The sequence below is a fragment of the Pelophylax lessonae genome (assembly GCF_965119305.1).
Source record: "Pelophylax lessonae genome assembly, chromosome: 1".
Taxonomy (NCBI): domain Eukaryota; kingdom Metazoa; phylum Chordata; class Amphibia; order Anura; family Ranidae; genus Pelophylax; species Pelophylax lessonae.
In genome coordinates this window covers 875,134,856-875,159,210 of record NC_138768.1, presented here as the reverse complement: position 1 = coordinate 875,159,210, position 24,355 = coordinate 875,134,856, and the positions used below count along the sequence as shown (strand labels likewise).

General features: G+C 46.7%; 2 pseudogenes across 2 annotated transcripts; both read left to right on the top strand.

Moving 5' to 3' along the window:
- Window positions 1-5,977: 5,977 nt before the first annotated feature.
- LOC309546209 (small nuclear ribonucleoprotein F-like) lies at window positions 5,978-6,154 on the top strand (annotated as a pseudogene). The gene has a single exon. The product of its transcript is annotated as a small nuclear ribonucleoprotein F-like (transcript).
- An 11,688-nt stretch (window positions 6,155-17,842) lies between these two features.
- On the top strand, window positions 17,843-18,784 carry LOC309545035 (olfactory receptor 11L1-like; annotated as a pseudogene). Its single transcript has one exon. The product of its transcript is annotated as an olfactory receptor 11L1-like (transcript).
- The last annotated feature ends 5,571 nt before the right edge of the window (window positions 18,785-24,355 follow it).

The window sequence follows — 24,355 nt, the reverse complement described above, 5'->3', positions numbered from 1 at the left end:
TAGCGGAATAGAAAATATGATCCCAAAAAAGTGTATGTATATCACACGTACACAACCACACTAGGCCCCAATTACTATTGTTTGTACCCCTAAAAGGCTAGGAGTAGGGGGGAGTATGGAACAGGCAGCACCCTCAAACCTTCAGAAGTATGAGATGAACCCCAACAACTTGGAAAGGTGGATCTCTCTCACACGTACCAACACAGACTATCCCCCAATTTAACTGATCCCCAGAGGTTTTTGATTAAATAGCGGAATAGAAAATATGATCCCAAAAAAGTGTATGTATATCACACGTACACAACCACACTAGGCCCCAATTACTATTGTTTGTACCCCTAAAAGGCTAGGAGTAGGGGGGAGTATGGAACAGGCAGCACCCTCAAACCTTCAGAAGTATGAGATGAACCCCAACAACTTGGAAAGGTGGATCTCTCTCACACGTACCAACACAGACTATCCCCCAATTTAACTGATCCCCAGAGGTTTTTGATTAAATAGCGGAATAGAAAATATGATCCCAAAAAAGTGTATGTATATCACACGTACACAACCACACTAGGCCCCAATTACTATTGTTTGTACCCCTAAAAGGCTAGGAGTAGGGGGGAGTATGGAACAGGCAGCACCCTCAAACCTTCAGAAGTATGAGATGAACCCCAACAACTTGGAAAGGTGGATCTCTCTCACACGTACCAACACAGACTATCCCCCAATTTAACTGATCCCCAGAGGTTTTTGATTAAATAGCGGAATAGAAAATATGATCCCAAAAAAGTGTATGTATATCACACGTACACAACCACACTAGGCCCCAATTACTATTGTTTGTACCCCTAAAAGGCTAGGAGTAGGGGGGAGTATGGAACAGGCAGCACCCTCAAACCTTCAGAAGTATGAGATGAACCCCAACAACTTGGAAAGGTGGATCTCTCTCACACGTACCAACACAGACTATCCCCCAATTTAACTGATCCCCAGAGGTTTTTGATTAAATAGCGGAATAGAAAATATGATCCCAAAAAAGTGTATGTATATCACACGTACACAACCACACTAGGCCCCAATTACTATTGTTTGTACCCCTAAAAGGCTAGGAGTAGGGGGAGTATGGAACAGGCAGCACCCTCAAACCTTCAGAAGTATGAGATGAACCCCAACAACTTGGAAAGGTGGATCTCTCTCACACGTACCAACACAGACTATCCCCCAATTTAACTGATCCCCAGAGGTTTTTGATTAAATAGCGGAATAGAAAATATGATCCCAAAAAAGTGTATGTATATCACACGTACACAACCACACTAGGCCCCAATTACTATTGTTTGTACCCCTAAAAGGCTAGGAGTAGGGGGGAGTATGGAACAGGCAGCACCCTCAAACCTTCAGAAGTATGAGATGAACCCCAACAACTTGGAAAGGTGGATCTCTCTCACACGTACCAACACAGACTATCCCCCAATTTAACTGATCCCCAGAGGTTTTTGATTAAATAGCGGAATAGAAAATATGATCCCAAAAAAGTGTATGTATATCACACGTACACAACCACACTAGGCCCCAATTACTATTGTTTGTACCCCTAAAAGGCTAGGAGTAGGGGGGAGTATGGAACAGGCAGCACCCTCAAACCTTCAGAAGTATGAGATGAACCCCAACAACTTGGAAAGGTGGATCTCTCTCACACGTACCAACACAGACTATCCCCCAATTTAACTGATCCCCAAAGGTTTTTGATTAAATAGCGGAATAGAAAATATGATCCCAAAAAAGTGTATGTATATCACACGTACACAACCACACTAGGCCCCAATTACTATTGTTTGTACCCCTAAAAGGCTAGATGAGGAGTAGGGGGAGTATGGAACAGGCAGCACCCTCAAACCTTCAGTATGAGATTGTGTTCACTGTACCCCACAAAGATTGAGTTCACTGCACCCCACAATGATTGTGTTCACTGCACCCCACAAAGATTGTGTTCACTGCACCTCACAAAGATTGTGTTCACTGTACCCCCCAAAGATTGTGTTCACTGCACCCCACAAAGATTCTGTTCACTGTACCCCACAAAGATTGTGTTCACTGCACCCCAAAAAGATTGTGTTCACTGCACCCCAAAAAGGATGTTGTTCACTGCACCCCAAAAAGGATTTTGTTCACTGCACCCCAAAAAGGATGTTGTTCACTCCACCCCAAAAAGATTGTGTTCACTGCACCCCACAAAGATTGTGTTCACTGCACCCCAAAAAGATTGTGTTCACTGCACCCCAAAAATGATTTTGTTCACTGCACCCCAAAAAGGATTTTGTTCACTGCACCCCAAAAAGGATGTTGTTCACTCCACCCCAAAAAGATTGTGTTCACTGCACCCCAAAAAGATTGTGTTCACTGCACCCCACAAAGGATTTTGTTCACTGCACCCCAAAAAGATTGTGTTCACTGCACCCCAAAAAGGATGTTGTTCACTGCACCCCAAAAAGGATTTTGTTCACTGCACCCCAAAAAGATTGTGTTCACTGCACCCCACAAAGGATTTTGTTCACTGCACCCCACAAAGATTGTGTTCACTGCACACCAAAAAGGATTGTGTTCACTGCACCCCAAAAAGATTTTGTTCACTGCACCCCAAAAAGATTGTGTTCACTGCAGCCCAAAAAGATTGTGTTCACTGCAGCCCAAAAAGATTGTGTTCACTGCAGCCCAAAAAGATTGTGTTCACTGCAGCCCAAAAAGATTGTGTTCACTGCAGCTCACACACAGAAAAATGGATGTGGATCACTGACACCTGCCTATCTCCAATCCCACACCACACAGCAATATCGATTGTAGTTTGTAGAACACAGTTTCCCTAAAATTCAGCAGACTCTGTCCCTAACAGGATTGAGAAGAGATCGTAGATCAGGATTGAGTGCAGATTCACCCCACCCCCCACACAGCAATATCGATTGTAGTTTGTAGAACACAGTTTCCCTAAAATTCAGCAGACTCTGTCCCTAACAGGATTGAGAAGAGATCGTAGATCAGGATTGAGTGCAGACCCCACCCCCCACACAGCAATATCGATTGTAGTTTGTAGAAGACACTGACCCTATATAATTCAGCAGACTCTATCCCTAAAATGCCTACAACTCGCCCTGCCTAAACACTCCGACCTGTCCCTCAATTCTATCCGGACACAAATGGTTTTTTCCTGCCTATCTTTCCCTAATCAGCAGCCAGCACGTTGATGTGTGCTCTGTCCCTGAATCTAAGCAGCATAATGACGCCGCTGCGGCTGCCTCGAACTTATAAAGACTTGGTCACATGCTTCAGACGGCCAATCACAGCTACTGAGACATTTGCAGGCATGGCTGGGATGGCTTAAGGCACACCAGTTAAACGATTGTTGATTGGCTGTTGAAAGCCCGCCATGAAAAGAGCGCCAAAGCATGCAAAACCCGGAAATAAAACGACCGAACACGGATTTTTACCCGAACATACAGTAAAGTGTCCGTGTCCGTGTTCGGGTACAAAAAATCCAATTATTCGGTACGAACACGAATAATACAGTCCGTGTTCGCTCAACACTATTCATGTCACCCCAAGATACAGACTCAGACTGGGATCAATGTTACAGGCCTAAGCTGCAAAAGGACTTCACACCATGAGAGACTAAACAGATGCTAATGACATAAGACTCAGTTTTGGTATACTGTGGGGAGGTGTATTGACATTTATAGTAAGGTGTTTTGAAAGCGAAGACGTACTGTCTGAGAGCCTGGGTCTTCTGCTTTCATCTGTTTAGAGGTGAGGTGTGTTCACACTTCTAGGAATGTGTATTTGGCTATGTTTTGGGTTTGTGGTTTGTTGAATTAATTATGATAATGTTGCAGTCTCATTCACCTATTGTCTCTTTCCAGAAGGCCAAGGTATGTTAATTACGTTCTGTACACAATACATTTGCATGATGTAATCAAGCTCCTAAAACTGTATATATTGCAAGTGAGCTGGTGAATAAAGGGTTATTTTGTTTTAACCTTCATCAAGCTGGAGGCTGATGTTTGGGGGGAATTGAGGGGCCAGGACTGCATCACTGGAGATTCTGGGGACCTAAGACAGAAATACTTGGTCCAAGTATTGGGGATCTGTTACACTGGTGGCAAGTGGTGGGATTCTTCTCGGAAAGAGACAATATGTGAATGAGACTGCAACATTACCATAATTAATTCAACAAACCACAAACCCAAAACATAGCCAAATACACATTCCTAGAAGTGTGAACACACCTCACCTCTAAGCAGAAGACCTAGGCTCTCAGACAGCACGTCTTCGCTTTCAAAACACCTTACTATAAATGTCAATACACCTCCCCACAGTATACCAAAACTGAGTCTTATGTCATTAGCATCTGTTTAGTCTCTCATGGTGTGAAGTCCTTTTGCAGCTTAGGCCTGTAACATTGATCCCAGTCTGAGTCTGTATCTTGGGGTGACATGGATTTGAGTCCAAAGCAACACTACTCCCATTGTCCCCCAGCATATACCCCCCCACACAGAGGTGCACTCCCCTACAAGCCAGGGCCCATAGTCCGTGGGCAGGAGGCTGGCCTCCACACTCCTCCAGTAGCCCGTGGCGAACGTTCCAGCAAATGGGCGTTCGTCACACTGTTTATTATTTTAATTGCATGTCCCCCTCAGATCTACAGTGACTGCACTTCCAAGTGCACTTGCAGTGCACATGTAGTGCAAAGTGGATTTGCCTGTAGTAAATAAACCCCTATCCCTCTTGTCTTCCTGCTGGATCATGCTCTGCATGGCATTATAGACAGGGCACTTGAGGCAGAGCAGCGGAAGGAAGAGGAGGATTCTGGCAGTTTTGGAGGCTTCGAAGCAGAGGAAAACATATGTCAATCCTTTAAAGATGGGCTCTCATACTCTTCAAAGCCTGCGAAAGGAACTGAGAATTTGTGTCATCAAGGAGAATGACCATTATTGGTTATCAACCCTCCTTGACCACCGTTACAAAGGGAAAGTCTTGGAACTCATCCTGCCCTTGCAGAGGAAGCACAGTATAAAATATCTTGAGGACACCTTAAAGAGGAGTTTATGTAACACCTTTAATGACTCTGATAGGTTACAGTCTCATGGAAAAGGTAGCTTTGAGGCTTCTGTTAGTCACAGGAGGAGCTGTGGAGAAAGGGATGCCTCAGTGATGCATTTAAAAAAAAAATTTAGTCAGCTTCCACTACCCATCGGCAGTGGCTGCATCATATGGTGGAAGATTATCCAGGGGTTAAAACAGACATGGATAGCTTTCCAGTAGACGATCCACTGGGTTGTTGGGTCATGAGAATAGACCACTCGCCAGAACTTGCCCATTATGCAATTGAGCTGCTGGGCTGCCCTGCATCCAGTGTGCTTTCCGAACAGGCATTCAGTCCTGCCAGAGGTTTTGTGGCAGATAAAAGAGTGTGTCTGTACGTTGACCGGCTGACATTTGTCAAAATGAATCAGTCCTGGATTAGCAGCAGCTATAAAGCCCCTGGTGGCGATGTCACTGATTAAATGTATTTGGGATCTTGATATGCAAGACTGTCTAGGCTGCCTAGCTTTCTAGGTGTTGATTTTATCTTGAAGTAACTTATTGGTATAGTTTTCATGGGCACAATTAACACTCAAGGACCAATTTTTCCACACCTGTTTGACAGGTGCATATCATTTAAATTTTTTACAGCAAGGTCAATTCTTGCTTTCATCAAATTTACCTCTATAGGGTTATGGTGTGAAGGCACCACCAACATCAAACCCTCATTTTCTGCAACTGTTTGACAGATGCATATACTTTAAATTTTTTACAGAAAGGACAATTCTTACTTTTTTATCAAGAGTATCTCTAACCATTTCCTGCTCTCTCTGGCAGTGTGTTCTCTGAGCATTTCGCTGGGAAATTTCTTCTTCCTTTCACTGGTCTGTAGATCAGCGGTGGCTTCAGTGGCAGAATGAGTTTGCCACTAAACCCAAAACCATTCCTTAATGGCCTTACTGGTATGCCAGTAATGGTGAATCTGAAGTAGGGTATGGGATACAAGGGATACCTGGTCTCTGTGGATGGCTTTTTGAACATGCAGCTCACCAATACAGAAGAGTTTATTGATAGGGCATTGTCTGGATATTAAGGGGTAGCCAAGAGGGGTCCAATTGGTCTCACGTCCAAAACCTCTTCTGGGTCCCACCCTTAGTGGAAGGGGACAAATCCTGTTTGATTGAGGATTTCTTGTTTCAGAGAGGCCGCGTTTAGGGTGAGTTCCCTCAACACTGTGTGTGCGGCTGACAGAGGTGAAGGAGCCAGGGTCTACTCTTTCAAGTGCAATGGGTCATACCTTTTTCTCACTGCCACAATTGCCTCCGCATCTTCCTGGTCCCACGCAATTGCATCCACCACTGTTTAATGAAAATAGATTGGGGGTTGCATTCTAATCCTGTGGTGCCTTAGTAGATGATCTGAGGCAGTAATATCAGCACAGCCACCCTCTTCTCCAGGTGTTTACAGTGATTCTATAGTGCTATGCAAAGTGAATGACGCTCTCATCCTCCTGCTGCCTCCAGGCAAAGAATCTCCACCTCAACTCTGGGACACTCACATTTTTTCTGAACAGGCCCTCCAGACATGCCACAACTTATTCCAGGGTGGCCCAATCCTCCTCTGGCAATGCCATCACCGCTCAGTGGGCATCCTCCTCCCATCCTCCCAGGAGTTAATAGCCAGTTCCCTGACCAGCCGGAAAGGAAACCTAATACAGACAGGCAGCACTTTTGAATCTCTCTTTTCACTCAGGTAGAGGAATATTAGAGGCATTAAACTTGGGCTCCAGAGCCAGGGTCAATTCTAGCGGTGCCATGATGGTTTCTGCACCTGCTGCAAGAAGAGACATATGCTGCTGAGGGCTGACAATTGTGGGGAGGTGCAGCATGGTGTGGATGCAGTAAACACTCAGAGTCAAGTTGCAGAGAACAGAACTTGTATTATTGTTAAAGTTTAGCAATTCACAACAAGCCCAGTGGGAAGGCATGTGACCTGGAACACTCACAGAATGCAACAGTATGTATAGCAGAGCAGGGCTCGGATGTATTGACAGCATCTGTCTTGAGGGGCTGAATGCCAACTGGCCGCTCCATGCCCAAAGGGGAAGGTTTCCCGGAAGGATGGCATGTCCCTATCCTTTCCCTACTCATCAGGAACCTCTCCCTGCCTTACTCCCTTCCCGCCCATGCTATAGCCAAAAGACGGCAGGCTCTTTGGACTCAGCTGATCACAGATTGGGGTAAAGGGCCAATCACAGCTTCCCTTTACCACGTGATCAGCTGTGTTCAATGACAGCGGATCATGGATGTTGTAATGGAACCGCAACCCACACTGTACTTGTGGTCTTCCATCAGTATACGGCTTCTTCCCAGTCGTGAACATAGATATCAGATTTCCCAGCCACCCCCATACAAAGCTAGCCGACAACTTAGCTTGTACTGGAATCTTCTGTTTATTGAACAGTCACACAGAATTTTTATACAGCATGGACCTCCCCCTCCTGATCAGATTACCACACACAGGTCAGGGGTTGCCTGATTACATTATCATATGCAGATGAAATGTATACAGAAATAGAATTAACCTAAACTTTAGCCATCTGGACAGAAACAATATGTGAGTTCATTAACATTTAACAATGGGGGGGGGGGCGTGGCTTGGCACCGGACTCGAATGGCCGCATGTTAGCTCGGCTCCGTGCACTGGGGATCTATAACTCACTTTTTCGGGTGCCTACAGCCTTCCTACTATGATAAGATCGGGTCGCAGTGCTTCAGCCAGCCGGGTGATGTCTGATCAAGAAACCCAGCTCACGGGAAACATCCCTGCCATCTTCCGCACACAGAAGAATGACCGCCGCGCGGCCTCCCCGGCTCCCGCGCCCAGCTCTCCTGTGGCACACTCCTCCACCTCATCCCAAGCCCAGCCGACTGCAGCGGTACCTCTTCCGAGCCTCACGGATCTCCAAAATGTTGCCGCTGATATTAAATCAACACTGGGCTCCGCCATTTCTGAACTTACGGCGAAACTTCGCTCAGTGTCTGCCAGACTGGATGTCACAGAGAAGGCCTCTGCCACCCATGCAGCCGCCATCAAGCAACTCCAGAGGGGTACAGACTTACACACCTCCCACCTCATCGAGATTAACCGCCACCTGGAAGATCTAGACAATCGGGGTAGGAGGCATAATATCCGGCTACGAGGCCTCCCAGAGTCTGTGGAACCCCCCGACCTGACCACCTCACTAACCACAATCTTCAACGACCTACTTGAGAGGCCAGCCGATACCCCGATCGATTTTGAGAGGGCGCATCGGGCCCTACGCCCACGAGCGGGAGAATCCAATCCACCTCGCGATGTGATATGTTGCCTGGTGAGTTACCCCCTTAAGGAAGCCATTCTTCGGAAGGCAAGGAGCCGGGATCATGTGCAGTTCGAGGGGACTGAGCTAAAATTCTTCCAGGACCTCTCGCCCATCACTCTGCAAAATCGCAGAGCCTTGCGCCCCCTGCTAGAAGCTCTCCGCACCAGAGGTATTACCTACAGATGGCGCTTCCCATTTTGCCTCTTTGCCACCTTCCGAGGCAGGTCCGCATCCCTGAAAGTCCCTGATGACATCCCTGCTTTCTGCGACGCCTTTGAGATCCCAGTGATCGATTTACCTGACTGGTATGGCGAGTTTTATGCACCAGATCCCTGGGTCTCTGTTACTGCCTCTACCACTCCTAAAACGCAAAGGAGTAGACAACGCAGACGACGCCATTCTCAACATGATGCAACTCCGATGCGCTCCAGAGAAGACCATCGCTCCAGCCCTCTCCGATCTCCAGCCCGTCATCGGGAGAAACTGAACCTCTGACTTCCCAAAAAGATCGTTGATGTCTGTGTGCAGCACTTGTAAAGGTACTTCTTCCCTATCCCCCTCCTGTCCCTGCCCGTTTATGTCCCTTATGCTCCTGGATTTCACCATTGTGGATTTATCCAACTAACGGTCACGGACACTGCTGCCCCCTCTGATCCATTGATTGCTGCCGGCTGACAGCCGCCACTCTTCTAATTTGACTGTCCTCCAAGCTCCAGTATTCGTACGTTTCTCCCCCCTTCCTGCTCAATCGGTCCCTTCCATATGCCACCCATAGAACTGCCATCACCACTCATCCCCCCCAATATCCCCCCTTTTGTTTTTCCTTTTCCTTGACTCTCCACAGGTTCCAATCTGCCGATGCAGCTCCTCTGAAGATCCAGAACTTCTGATCTGATTAACCTTACTCTATAGCCTGCAGTGTTCATCACCCTGTCCCCCGGATACCGTACCCCCTGAAACACTACTTGCTGCAAAAGGCTTTTCCTCCATGTTATATTAGTCTCTTATTGTCTATTCTAAATGCCGTTCTACCACTGGCTCTTGACAAACGTATCATGTATGAAGGTTAACACTTGAATGTTATGCGGGGGGAGGGAGAGAGGGATGATCCACTTTGCTTAACTTGTAAACTTGCCATAAATGTACCTAGGTGACAAAGCCTATTCGGGGCGCTACGCATCATAGGACTGCCATGCATGGGTTAATGACTAAGTGTAGATCCTAGACCTTCGGCCACTGACCCTCCCGCACCCCCCCCCACTAAACCCTACCCCCCTCCCCCTCTTGACAATGACTACTGTAATTCTCCCCCAGGCTCTCTATTCTCCCCCCCTTCCTCTTCCCCCCCTATGATCATCTCCCCTCCTGTGCAGCCCGATCATCCTACCAGATTGCAGGACCCCCTATGACAGTCTCATCCCCCCCCCGACCACCTACTTTCCCCCCTCCTGATCACTCTCTACTTAACCCTATATGATCCCAAGGGGATCGTCACTCCCCCCCAGAATGCATCCTCAGGACTAACCCTAATTCTCCCTTGGGGTTTTTTTTTTTTGTTTTCCCTTCCCCGCATTGACCCTTGAGGACGAGGGGATTGGATTGGGTTGGAAATGCCTACCGCTAACTCACTGAATACTTACTTCGTATACAGACCTGTTATGTTGTTAACTTTGTCTCCCATCCTATGGTATAATTTACCTGCTTCAGTTACCGTTACCAATCTTTTTTATGTTGTGCCATATGTCACTTGATTTTGCTAAGATTACAATGGTTGTGAACCCTCTTCTTGATGGGCATCCGTTGATCCCCACCTCACAACACCACCTTAACGCTCTCAAATGACCCTCTTAGCCAGTTTGTATGAGGCACCCACCACCATTTGGCATACCTGCTCTGCTGATCCCCAGTGCAAAGCCGTCCCATGCCTGACTTGGGGCCGCGCCCAGACTATTGTTTCCCACCTCAACAACAGTTCATAACTGTTTGTTGACCTGCGACACTTTGTGTCTTTCCCCCCTACCCCTCCTCTAGCGGTTGATTGATCCGATTTGCTGATAGAGGTCGGCTAGGGGACCTTTTCTGCTTCTTTCCATCCTCGTGTTTTCTCCTGCCCCCTTCTTCCCGCCCCTCTTCCCATTACTCCCCCATCCTTTCCTTGACCTCTTTCTCTTTATCCCCCCACCTGTTTTCGCCCCCCCCCCCCACTTCTCCTCCCTTCCACCTCTTCCGATTCTTCTCTACTCCCTTCCTCCCTCCTGCCTCAATCTTCCCTTCCCCCCCGTTACCCTCTTTCATATTCCCCAACCCTGCGTCCCTTTCGTGTGGACACCACCATGCCTGACCCTGAAGTAATCAAAACACAGCGCACCATCAAAATTCTTTCATCCAACGCCCAGGGATTGAACATCCCCGAAAAACGCTCACAATTCCTAGCCGAAGCATTTAGACTACGAGCCCAAATAGTACTAATACAAGAGACTCATTTCAGAACGGGCGACCCGCTTTCCTTTTCTAATAAACACTTTCCCACAGAGTTTCATGCTACATCTGAAGGCTCCAAGTCACGTGGTGTCTCTATTTTACTCTCCAAACAAGTTGACTTCAAGCCTTTGGATGTTAGATCGGATCCTGAGGGCAGATACCTCTTTGTTAAAGGCCACCTCAACACCTGACCAGTCACCCTGGCCAATATTTATGCACCGAATATCAAACAAGTACCCTTCTTCCGAACAGTATGCCAAGAACTCGCAGACTTCACTACGGGGCTCCTAATATTTGGAGGAGATTTTAACGCTCCTCTCAATCCCCTCCTAGACTCTTCAACCAGTGCTTCAGTTTTGCCATTCCGGGCACTACGTCAAATTCATCTCCAGCTTCGATCCTTGCACCTTCATGATTCCTGTAGGACACTCTTCCCTAACGATAGGGATTACACCTTCTTCTCTGCCCCTCACTCGAAGTTCTCGAGGATTGATTACATCTTTCTTTCACAGCCAGACTTGCAATTCCTTTCGAAAGCTTCCATTGAGCCTAGGGTCCTTTCGGACCATAGTCCTATAACCATGACGCTCCGATTTCCTGAACTTGTCACAAGGACCAAAACGTGGAGATTGAACCCCTCGCTTCTCAAAGACGGGGCAGTTCTCTCCAGTCTGACGTCTAAACTCAAAGACTACTTTGAGATCAACGATACCCCAGACACCGGACCTCTAGTTCAATGGGAAACGCACAAGTGCGTAATTAGAGGCGAGTTCCTATCTATAGCGGCATCCCTGAAAAAAACACGCCAACGCGAACTTCAAGACCTTTACTCCCGTTTGACCACCCTCGAGACAGTTTACAAATGCTCCCTTGCTCAATCGGCCGCAGCGGAGCTCCTTGAGATCCGTACACGCCTGAAAGATCTACTGGGTCTTCAAGCACATCGAAGGCTAGTCCTTAGCCGTAAAGTGTTTTATGAGCAAGGAATTAAAAGTGGTTGCCTCCTGGCTCGAGCCACCCGTGCCAGAACTAACCTTACCTCCATCCACACAATCAGAGACTCAGCTGGTACCCTACACGCTTCTAATGCAGCTATCGCTCGCCAATTTGAAGAATTCTACAAGGGCTTATACAACCTTTCCCCTACCCCGAGCAGTCCCTCTCAGATTGCCTCAAGGAAAACCCAACTCGAGGATTTTTTCAAATCCCATGGCCTATCTCTCCTCTCCGCCCAAGATGCTGAGGCTCTTGAATCCCCCATCACCACAGAGGAGCTCTCTAGGGCTCTCTGCGAGATGAAACCGGGTAAAGCACCTGGACCAGACGGACTTCCCCTGCTTTACTTTCGAGCTTTTGAAGATATACTTAAACCTCATTTTGTTAGAGCCTTTGGGAGTCTTGCGGAATCCCAACACCATTCTACGTCGCTTCTAGAGGCGTACATCACAGTGATCCCGAAGGAAGGAAAGGATGATACGCTTGTTTCCAGCTATCGTCCTATTTCCCTTCTAAATGTTGATGCCAAACTTTATGCAAAAATCTTGGCAAACCGTCTTGTCCCGTTCCTCCCTTTCCTGGTCTCTTTGGACCAAGTTGGGTTCGTCCCGGGGAGAGAGGCGCGGGACAACACTACTAGGGCACTGAATGTTCACCATTGGCTTACCTCCCACAATTTCCCCGGGTTCTTTCTCTCCCTGGACGCGGAAAAGGCGTTCGACAGAGTGGCCACGGACTATCTCTCATCCATGCTGACCTCCATAGGACTACATGAGAGAATGCTACTGAGCATACGTGCCCTGTACACCAATCAGACGGCCCGAGTACGGGTCAATGGCCACCTGTCGGACGCCTTTCATCTTTCCAATGGTACGCGACAGGGATGTCCCCTGTCCCCCATCCTCTTTGTACTCTCTCTGGAACCCTTCTTAAACATGGTCCGTTCAAACCCCAATGTTTTATTGGGATTCCGATAGGCGACACCTCCCACAAGGTAGCCGCCTTTGCAGATGATATGCTGCTCTTTCTCTCCCAACCACACATCTCCTTGCCCAACTTGCTACAAGATCTAGCGCTCTTCCGCTCTCTTTCAAACCTTAAAGTAAACTACTCCAAGTCCATGGCCCTGAATGTCACTCTCCCTGCCGCAGATGTGGAGAGATGCAAAGCCAACTTTCCTTTCTTGTGGGCGCCTGTTTCCATCCCCTATCTGGGCATACATATACCTCGTAGCCTTGATTCCCTCTTTGACACTAATTACAAACCTCTGCTGTCGTCTATATGCGGTGACTTGCGTATGTGGAAGAATCTACGCATTTCGTGGTTTGGCAGGGCTGCCCTACTCAAAATGTCCATTCTTCCCAGACTGCTATATCTTTTTCAGGCAGCTCCCATTCAACTCCCGGCATCATTCTTCTCGACCCTCCGGGCTAGCTGTTCTCAATTCCTATGGAATGGGAAACCTCCCAGGATCAAATTCACCCACCTGACGGCCCCTAAGCACAAAGGTGGCTTGGGCCTTCCCGATCTACAATCCTACCATAAGGCCTGCATCCTGGCTAGACTCCTGGACTGGAATCTCCACTCCTCTTGTAAATCGGTTGTTAATCTTGAGAACACCTTTTCGGAGATCCCACTCCACCTTCTGGCTTGGATGCCCTTCTCTTCGGTCTCTCCAACCCTTAAATGTCACCCTTTAATTGGCCCACCACTTCTGGTCCACGACAAATGGCGGAAAAAGCTCCAGATCAATCCACTAGTTGGTCCCTTGACCTCCTTGAGGATGAACCCCGCATTTCCACCCGTCAATTCCATTAATTTCCTCCGGCACGGCTGGCCCTACCAAGAAATACTTGCCCAACAATTCTTTAAAGATGGGAATCTCTTGTCCTGGGAGGAGGTCAATCGTTCCTTGGCTCCTTACACTCTTCCGCTCTGGTCCTACTTCCAGATACGTCACTTTCTCACCATGTCAGCTACAGCTAGAGAATGGTCGAGATCCCCGACTCCCCTGGAAGCTATCAGTATCCGAGCCAAGCCCCAGTGACACTTGATTTCTGAACTTTACGGTCACCTACTTGATGCCCCTTCAGCGTCTCTGGCCCCCTTTACACAGGCCTGGTCCCGTGACCTTCAACTCTCTCTTTCTGAGAAAGAATGGGAATCTATATGTCGTTCAGTCCATCGGGCCTCTGTCAATGTCACAACCCAAGAAAATGGGTATAAAATTCTTACGCGCTGGTACAGAACACCGGACAGAATTCACAAATTTCAACCAGGAGTTCCAGACACTTGCTGGAGGTGTCAGAAAGAACCCGGCTCCATGCTCCATATCTGGTGGAACTGTGCCAATATTCAGCCCTTCTGGGAGATGGTTCACAGGTTGGTGCGTGAGATCACATCTTGTGATCTTCTTCTGACCCCTGGCCATTTCCTCCTCAACCATGTCCCAGACACACACAACACACGCAGGCCGATACTTGCCCGTCACATGCTAAACGCCGCCAAGCTGTGCCTACCATGCCACTGGAAATCAACCTCCATTCCATCGTCTAAAGAGTGGTTTCTTAGACTCAATAGAATTGAGGAAATGGAGGAACTAGTCAGCATTTCAAATGATCAAATTCACAGATTTTCAGCCCAATGGATAGATTGGATCCGGTTCAAGGATACCACCACATATAAAATGATTATGGAGTCCAAGGGCCCTCCAACATGAGCCCGAGCAACCTACCGGGGCTCGAGCTTACAACCGCGTCCTATTCCTACTGATGCTACCATCTTACTGTTGATTACTGGATCACCGAGGTCCACATACCACCCGGCTTTTATCCCCTTCCTACCTTTTCCACCCCCAACCCCTTACCACCCTTCTACTTCTTTTCACCCCTCCCTCTCTCCCCCTTCCTCTTTACCCCCCCTCCCTTCCCGCTTCTTTCCTCCCAACCTTCCATCCCCTCCCTTCCCTTCCCATCCTTCCCTCCCAATCTATTGTTCGTCCTCTTTATCCGGTTAAAACGACTCATTACTCTATAATCAGCGGGCTGATCCCTACCTTGTATACATCCTGGCTAACAGTACCCAGTAAAAGATGCCGCTGTGGCATATGACTCCTTTTCCTGCCTGTCCTTAACTGGACTGGTTCCCTGCGTCAAGGGACCCCGCCATACAGGTTAAGATCGTCACCCGGCCATGGTGTATATGTTAATGTTCTGCATAAACCCTCTACAATCTTACTGATGTATATTCCAGTCGTTTTTTTTTGCTATGTTATGTTATGTTAATCCTTTATTAATGTACCACTTCTCTGTCTACACTTCATGCATCTGTTTTCATGTACCGTGTATATTTTGTATGTTTTTCTATTTAAAATCTTGATAAAATTTCTTATGGAAAAAAAAAAAAAACATTTAACAATGGGACAGACAGGCTTAACAGAATCCACATCATACCTCAATACACAAACAATAGGGAGAGCCTGTCTCTGCCATTGAAGTACAATATACATTAGCATAAGTGTAAATACAGACCCCATTTGAAGCAATTCAAGCCATATTCTCAGTGTCTATTAAGTATCTGTCTTTACATCTGTGACGGTACTCACCATCACTGGGAGTGAAACACAGGCCAGTTATCGGCTTTCCTTTCCCCAAGCTGACAGTGTGAGAAAGGAAGAAGAGAGAAGATAACCCACTTGTGTTAATTAGTGCCCTGATAATTACTGCTGATGTCCCTTTCATCAGTTCCAGATTATCAGTACAGTCTCAACAGTGCTCATCAGTGCTGCCTACCAATGCCTATCAGTGCTAATCAGTGTTGCCTCATCAGTGCCACCTATCAGTGCCCATTACTGCCACTTCGTCAGTGCCCACCAGTGCAGCCTCATAAGTGCACATCAGTGAAGGAGAAAAATTACCTGTATTTGAAAAGTAAAAACAAAATATTTCATAGTTTGTTATAAAATTTTAGCAATTTTGGGTCTTTTTTCATTTGTTTAGCAAAAAAAAAAAAAAACCCAGTGGTGAATAAATACCACGCCTATCAGTGCTGCATATAAGTGCCACGTCATCAGTGCAGCCTCATTAGTGCCCGTCAGTGAAGGAGAAAACATACTTATATACAACATTTTATAACAGAAATTTAAAAAAAACTTTTTTTTTTTTTTCAATCTTTATTAACCACGTCAATACTGGGCGCTTTCACCCCTTTCCTGCCCAGGCCAATTTTCAGCTTTTAGCGCTGTTGCAGTTTGAATGACAATTGCGCGGTCATGCAACACTGTACCTACACCAAATTTCTGTCATTTTTTTCCACAAATAGAGCTTTCTTTTGGTAGTATTTGATCACCGCAAGGTTATTTCTTTTTTGCTAAACAAAAAAAAGGGCCGAAAAGTTTTTTTTTTAAAAAAGTTTTTTTGTTTATGTTATAAAATTTTGTAAATAGATACGATTTTTCCTGCACTGATGAGCACTGATGAGGCTGCACTGACAGGCACTGATGAGGAGGCACTGATGGGGTGGCACTAATATGTGGCACTGATAGGCAGCACTGATGGGCACTGATATGTGGCAGTGATAGGTATCACTGATATGCAGCATTGGTGGGCACTGATAGGCGGCACTGCTAGGCACTGATAGGCGGCATTGATGGGCACTTGATAGGTGGCACTGATGGGCACTGATTGGCAGCACTGATGGGCACTGATAGGTGGCACTGATGGGCACTGATAGGCGGCACTGATGGGCACTAATGGGCACTGATAGGCGTGGGTGGGCAGCACTTATGGGGAGGGCACTTGCAGCAGCAATGATGGGGAGGGCACTGGCAGGCTCCCTGAGCCCTGATTGCCATCCCTGGTGGCCATTGTGGGCAGCCCTGGGGTCATGGGTTGGCATCCCTGGTGGTTCTAGTGGCACCCCCCCAAGGGTCTGCACTGGTAATCAATGATCTGATTACCAGTGCAGACCCCCCCCCCCCCCCGTCAGGAGAGCCGCAGATCCTCTCTCCTCTACTCGCACCTGTCAGGCACGAACTAAGGAAAGCCGATCAACGGCTCTTCCTTTGTACTATGTGACCAGCTGTGATTGGTCACAGCGGGTCACATGGTAAAGAGCCTATGTCAGTAGGCTCTTTACCGAGATCGGAGATGCGGTGTATCAGAGTGACACGCCACATCACCGATCGCCGCTCTGCGCGCCCCCGGTCAGGATAATGCAACCACTTTCCTGCCGTCAATTGCCTATAGGGCGGGTGGGAAGTGGTTAAATTTGTTTAGTAAAAAATAAAAAACCCAGTGGTGATCAAATACCACCAAAATAAAGCTCTATTTGTGTGGAAAAAAATGATAAACATTTGATATGGGTACAGTGTTGCATGCCCGCGCAATTGTCATTCAAAGAGTGACATCGCTGAAAGATGAAAATTGGCCCGGGCAGGAAGAGGGTAAAAAGCGGCCAGTAGGCAAGTGGTTAAATAGGCTCTGCCTGACCCAAGATGGCTACCAGAGTCACATGGGGAATCATCCAATCAGATAGCTTCCACAGTAACCCAGAAAACCATAGAGAAACCATGTTCCTCTTGACTTCCCCTCCATCTACAATGCAACTGTGGTCAAGTTCCACCTACAGTGGAGAGAATAGACAGCACCTGCTGCCTTACTAAAGCACATTTCAACTGCAAGTGTGTCAGTGAGTTCAGGTATTACTCAAGTGGCTCATTGTCTCAGGAAGCATAAGGAGTCGCTCAACCAACTGCTCCTTCATGGCTAGTGCTACATTTGCAGCACTATGTTATAAAGATAGAAGAGAGAAGATAACTAGATGATTGAAGTCTTCTGCTTCAACAGGACAAATTAGCTTTAGCACAAAAAACAGAAGATACAGGGCAGATTTATTGATCTTCAATATATTGTATGTCATGTGTGATTGTCTTCTCCACAGATGGTGTATCCTGAGAATTGCACAGCCATCACTGACGTTCTGCTCACCGGATTTACATCTTTGGAAGGCTTCAGGACCCCAATGTTTGTTCTGTTTCTGATCATTTACCTTTTGATTTGCTGTGAAAATGTATTGATCATCTATATCATTTTCAGTAGCGCTCGTCTCAAGGCGCTGATGTTTTTCATAATTCAGAGCATGTGCATATATGATCTGCTGAGCATCTCAAACATTATTCCAAAATTACTACATGACGTTCTTCATGAGAGACCGACCTTCACTGTAGCTGGCTGCATTGTACAATCACAGATATTTGGAACTACAGGAGATGTTGGGTGCTTTCACTACGTTTTAATGTCTTATGACCGATACTTGGCCGTTTGCCATCCGTTACGCTATTCCTCCATTGTGAATAATGGAATCTATCTTCGGGCGGTCATTGTATTTTGGATTATTTCTGCCTAATTTACAGGTGTAGTATCTGGTTTACTGAGTCAGTTACAATTTTGTGGCCATAACACCATTCACCATTTCTTTTGTGATACTTCTCAATTCATGGACCTGGCCACCTCCGATACAACGCATATCAGTTTCTATATTGCTGTAATAAGTTTCTTCATGACATTGATCACAGTTTTGTCTGTTTTTGTAACATATGTGTTTATAATTCAAACAGTTCTTAAAATTCCCTCATCCACCGGGAGGAAGAAGACCTTTTCTACATGTAGCTCCCACCTCACTGTGTTCTCCATGCAGTACAGTGTCTCTCTTGGCGTCTATGTGTTGCCAGCCAAAGTAGTGACACTGCAGCTCACCAACACTTTCACATTCGTAATCTTTTTCTGGGCCCCCTTGGTGAACCCGCTGATCTATACATTCAACAATAAAGTGTTCCGCGCAGAATGCCTTAAAAAGATTAGGACAGTGGATAAGAAATTTTGACATTTTCTTTTGTACCGACAGATCTATGTTTTTTTGCCACCTTAAAGTTGAACTTCATACAAGTATAAAAGGTATAAAAGGCATAAAAGGCATGCACTAACACCACTCTACATTCATTAAAGCGGAGTTCCGGCCTATTTTGCAACTTTAGTGATTCCTGGAGTGCTTGCTATGCTGATCAACAATTGGTAATTTTCAATTTTTTTTTCGGGGGTCCCTTACCTTATTGTCAGGGCATTTTTGATAGAACTTGCTCCTTCTCCCCTCTCTGTGGCCACGGCCACAGACATCACTTCCGCCTTTCCATTGCATCCTGGGAGCTGTTTGTCATCACTCCCAGGGGGCTGGAATCAGGAAGAACTCCCAGAACACTCGCTGGAATCAGGAAGAAGGACACAGCAGATTACACTGCGGCTTCAGATGCCCACATCCAAGATGGCCGCGCTCAGAATTTTTAAAAGTAAGATTTTGACTAAAATCCAATACCGTACACCTTGTAAGTATGGGAATAGCGGTTCTGTAAAGGGCGATGGATTAATATTATAGGGGTATTTTTAGTTAAAGAGGGTATTTGAGGCTGGAACTCCGCTTTAATTACATCATTGCATGTGTAGCCAGGCGCTGGCTAACGTTTGCCTGTGTCGTCGGTGGACAATCTGTAACACCAGCTGAAGTAAGCCTGTTTTCCTCTAGTGTTCAGCCTGGACAATGTGTCATCAACTTCAGACAGCAGCTGAGAGCAAGGGTCATATGATATGTGGTCTGAGGAGCCAGGATTTGCATTGGAGCCAGACTGCTGTAGACTACAAGTTCCATCTAGCTGCGAGAGAGAGGAATGGTGGGTGAGGGAATGGTGGGTGAGGACATAGGTGGGTGAGGACATGGGTGGGTGACATAAATAGCCTTGTCCAGGGAGGAGACTTTCTCTTAGGCCCACAGCCTTCAGATGAAAGCAGGGAACTGGCGCCGTGGCGCAGATGGCGTGGAGAGTACCCAGCGAGTGAGAGAGCAGATTCACCATTGCCAGCTCCCTGACGACTGAGTGACTGTCAGAGGTCATTCTCATCATCTCCGGTACAGTTACAGCAGAATCCCAACGTCGCTAGGGGCAAGGCCAGGCACCCTTCACTGGTTGCAGATTCTTCAACAGCCTATTCCAGAACATCCTTTTCCCTTGGTACCATCAGGATTGGTGAACAGGCAGGTAACAACCCTGTGTACACCCCACAAAGACACTTTGTGACGGGAGTCACTTTAGGCGCAGGGTGACCAAGAAACTGGGGGGGCACTAAGAGTATGGTTTGGATTGCTCCAAATGGGACAGTGATATTCAGGAATGATGTCTCTCTTGTACAGGGGATAAAATCTTCATATTTCATTGTGAGGTCTATGACCAGGAAGTACAACTCCTAATATGGGCATTCCAGGAAGTTTAATGTGAAGACCAACTGTCTATTGCTTGACGATGCTACTTTTGTCTGAATAAGTAAATTGTAATATTCTTGTCTGAGGTGGCTTTCCATTCACCTATTATTAAGTGTGCTAATGAACTCACCTGTTGTCTGCTAAGGGATGTATTGACACTCAGAGTAATGTGTATTGGGGGCTCGTTATGTAACCATTGTGTGATGTTGGGGGCTGGATTTGGGTCATTGTTCATGTAGTGACTGCATTACTTCTAACGTGTATATAATCCTTTTCAATAAAGAGTCTGAAAGAGGAAATACTTTGCACATGCTATTCTCTGTTGCTGGTCGCCATTGCCCAGCAATCCTTCTGGGCCCTTGTTGATCTAGCTGAAGACAGTGAACATCTACACCAGAAGGACTTCTCCACTCTCCTCTTCTCTCCCCAATTAAAGCTTATATGTGAGCTATTGACCAAAAAAAGGGTATGGGGGCCCAGGGACTGCCTTGGGGGACATGCACTTTAAGCATCATTAAAATCACTGCTCAATTATTTTCAAAAGTTTTTTGCATTGGTGCAACAATAAAAATAAAAATATCCTTTAAATATAGTGCCTGGAGGGTCCCCTTAGTCTGTCTATAAAGTGGCACATCTGTACCACGTAAAGAACCTGCTGCAGCAAAACTAACATTTTTAAAGAAAAATATTAGATTTAAATTGCTGGCATTACAAATATGTTAAAAAAATGCATTTAAGGGACATTGTATTTTTAATTTTAATAAAGAAATTGTCAAAAAGTGTGTGTGTGTTTTTATTTCTTTTCAGCACTTTTTTTTGGTGAATGGGTAGGGATACTAAGTACCCCATACTCATTGACATAGTTGGGGCTGTTATCTGGGGGGCCCCTTGATAAAGGGAGCTTCCAGATACCAATGATCCCCCTGCCCGCAGACCCCAATAACCACAGCCCAGGGTTATAGAGAAGAAGCCCCCCTGCCCCAAAGCACCCCCCCATGTTGAGGGCATGTGGCCTGGTATGGTTTAGTAGGGGGAGCACTCGCGCCCCCCTTTCCTGGCCTGCCGGGCTGCATACTCGGATAAGGGTCTGGTATGGAATTTTGAGGTGACCCCATAGCGTTTTTTAAAAAAAAAGTTCTATTGCCAGCAATGTTTTTTTTCATACAGCTGTCAGCAGGGAAGCCCATTGACAGCTGATGACTCAGCCATTGTTAAGGGCGCTGGGGCCAGGTTCCTGGGCTTCTCCTTTACAACCAGCTATTTACAATCAGGGCTTAGACGGCACTGTGCAGCGCGCAGTGCATTGTTGGGCTTATGTCACGCCGAGCTCCCCGCAAATTCAGGTGTTCACTTAACTCTATTTCCCAAAAGTAAGGCTCCATTCAAAGCTAAGCGTAGTGCAGAGGCAGCTGCTGCACCATATTTTTTTAGCTCTTTTGTTTGTTTTTTTTGTGGCGTGTTTTTGGAGTGGCACCATTCATTTGAATGGGCCTAACCTCCACTCCAAAAATGCTACAGAGAAGCTCATGTACCAAATTTTGGCACAGAGCCAGGAGTTGGCAGGTTGATTTTTTTTTCCCCGCAATTATGTGGCTCGACAATCGCGCCAAAATTGCACCAGGTTTGGGGTGCCATTAAGGAATGGCATTGCAAACGCGTCCGGTGTTTTGCCGCGGTTCTAGAATCCCGGGCACAAACGCGCCATTCCGTCCGCGATTCCAGTACGCTCAGGTGTGAATGGAGCCTTAGAGTTTAACACTGAAACATATCTGCCTAAGGTATTCTTGTTCTTATCTTCTTCAAGAATCTTAAGTAAAATAGTTGTTTACTTTGCTACAGTCTGATGTCTGTGTAATTGCATCAATTTAAAACCTGTCCGAACCCAGAGTGTCAGAGGTGTCTGGAGGCTTGCAAAGTTAGGGCAACCTTTGGGATCAGTTATCTTCCAGCGGCCCTCACGGGGGGGGGGGGGGGGGGGTTCACTACACTTGTATTATGTAAATGTAAGCAGTTTAAAAAACAAAATTTGACCTGGTATCAGCCAATTGCAGTCCCTGTACAGTGGAGCCCAGACTAGGAGAGGGAGACGCAGTACAAGGAGTCAGTCAGGTGTGCTATAGTCAGGGCCGGATTAAGAGCATCATGGGCTTGGTGCTGAGGATTTTGAAGGGTCTTAAAGGCTGTGCCCCGGCATGTGCCCTGAGGAGGAAGGGTGCAGCCATGCATGCCTAATACAACATGAGATGCCCTGTCTAAAGCCCATAAACACATCCATGCATCAGCAACTGTCCCTCTGTGTCCGGCCCTTGTGCTGTGTGAGGAGGTTCTGAGGGAGCTGCCTGGGGAAGCGTGCCTTCCCTTGTAGCACAGAAGCCAGATTTCTATGTTTACAAGCAGGGCCGGACTGGCCTAGCGGGATAGCAGGAAATTTCCCGGCAGGCTGCCTGCCCTGGGGCTATGAGCTGCTCTGGGATATTTTTTTTTTTCTTTCACAAGAGCAGCGGCCGGGTGCCGCCCACTCCATTACAACTGGTGCCTGGCAGAGTGATATGATTGGAGTGCAGTCACGCCTCTTTTTGTCAGCTGGCTGAGTCGGGGCTTTCACAGTAAGAGCTCCAGTACAGGTGGGCGGAGCTAGAAGAGATTACACAGCAGCCCCGATCACTGCTTCCTGCCTGCCCAGCACATTCTAGCTGTCCCTGAGAGAAGATCTGAGAGGACAGATGGATGGCAGCCTTCATCTTCTCACTGTAAGTCCTGACCTTCTCTGCCTTTCACCCTCTACTATGCTGTCTGTAAACCTGCCCTGCACCTTACATTGCAGGAAAGTAAAAAACAAAAAAAAAAAGTCCATCCTTGCAGTGTAGGTGTGGGGAGGGGGAGGGGGAGAAATGCCTCTTTTACCTCATTCCATATTGCAGCCAGTTCCAGTGCTCTCTGCCTCCACACAAAGTTCTGACACCATCACAATACCATACAGGGACATTAACTCTGTATAGTATGATGGGGAGGTGGTAGTGTGGCACAGCCAGCAATCTGAACAAAAAAAAACTGTGCATGTGTTCCAACTTAAATGATAAATTCACATTTTAGAAAATGTTACACCAGTATTCAGGGTGTAACATGTTCTAGTTGCCCCCCTCTCCTCCTCAGGCTCCTGTACAATGTCCGCAACCTCTGACCTCCCCTGTACCATGTCCGCAGCCCATGACCTCTCCTGTACCATGTCCTCAGCCCATGACTTCCCATGTACCATGTCCACAGCCCATGACCTCTCCTGTATCATGTTCACAGCCCATGACCTCCCCATGTATCCCCACCCAACGGCTACTCTAAGCTCTTTCCTAGCCCACAAGCTGTGTCCATATACACAACACTGTGTGGCTAGGTACTTCATTTGCTCTCGCATTTTTGAGGCCCATTACGGATTACCACCAATCCCGTTTATTTTTATATCGTTTTTTTGGATTTACTTATGATCCCTTGGTATCCTGGGCCCTTCTGCTACATGTGTATTATCACTATAGCTCTAAAATTTTTTTGAACCTTTTCCATAATTGACATAATTCTCGAGGTAATTGAGCGACAACACTGCTTGACCACTATAGACTGCATAATTACTTTTATTGTCGGTTGATTGCCACCCGTGTGAACCATCAACTAGGTGGAGGAGAAGATAGAGATCTGTATTATTGATATGGCATACTGTATTGATTTAGATATCGAGCAAGAGATTGAGGTGGCGTTTTCTAATCAAGGTGACACTACAACCTCACCTACAGAACCCCTTTTCAACCTCTTCAAACAGCATAAGAAATTGGTGTTGAAATCGCTTAATCAGAAGTGGGATATAGCATCGCTTCAGTCCCATATAGCACATCGTATTATTCCGAGAGGCCTGAGAGAAAGATTACTCCCAGCCCAGCACCTCCACACCCCCAGATTTCTGGAGGTGTGGAAAAAGGATTGTGTTGAACGAGGGCTACATGTGATGCACCTAATTGTGGACGAAGAGAAAACACAGTTGGGTGAATTACAGATAGAAATTGCAGCCACCACAGCGGCCCTTGAACCCTTTAAAGAAAGGGAGGAATTTCAGAGACTAAACGAGAATCTCAAGAAAGAAGTCGAGAAAACTCAAAAAAA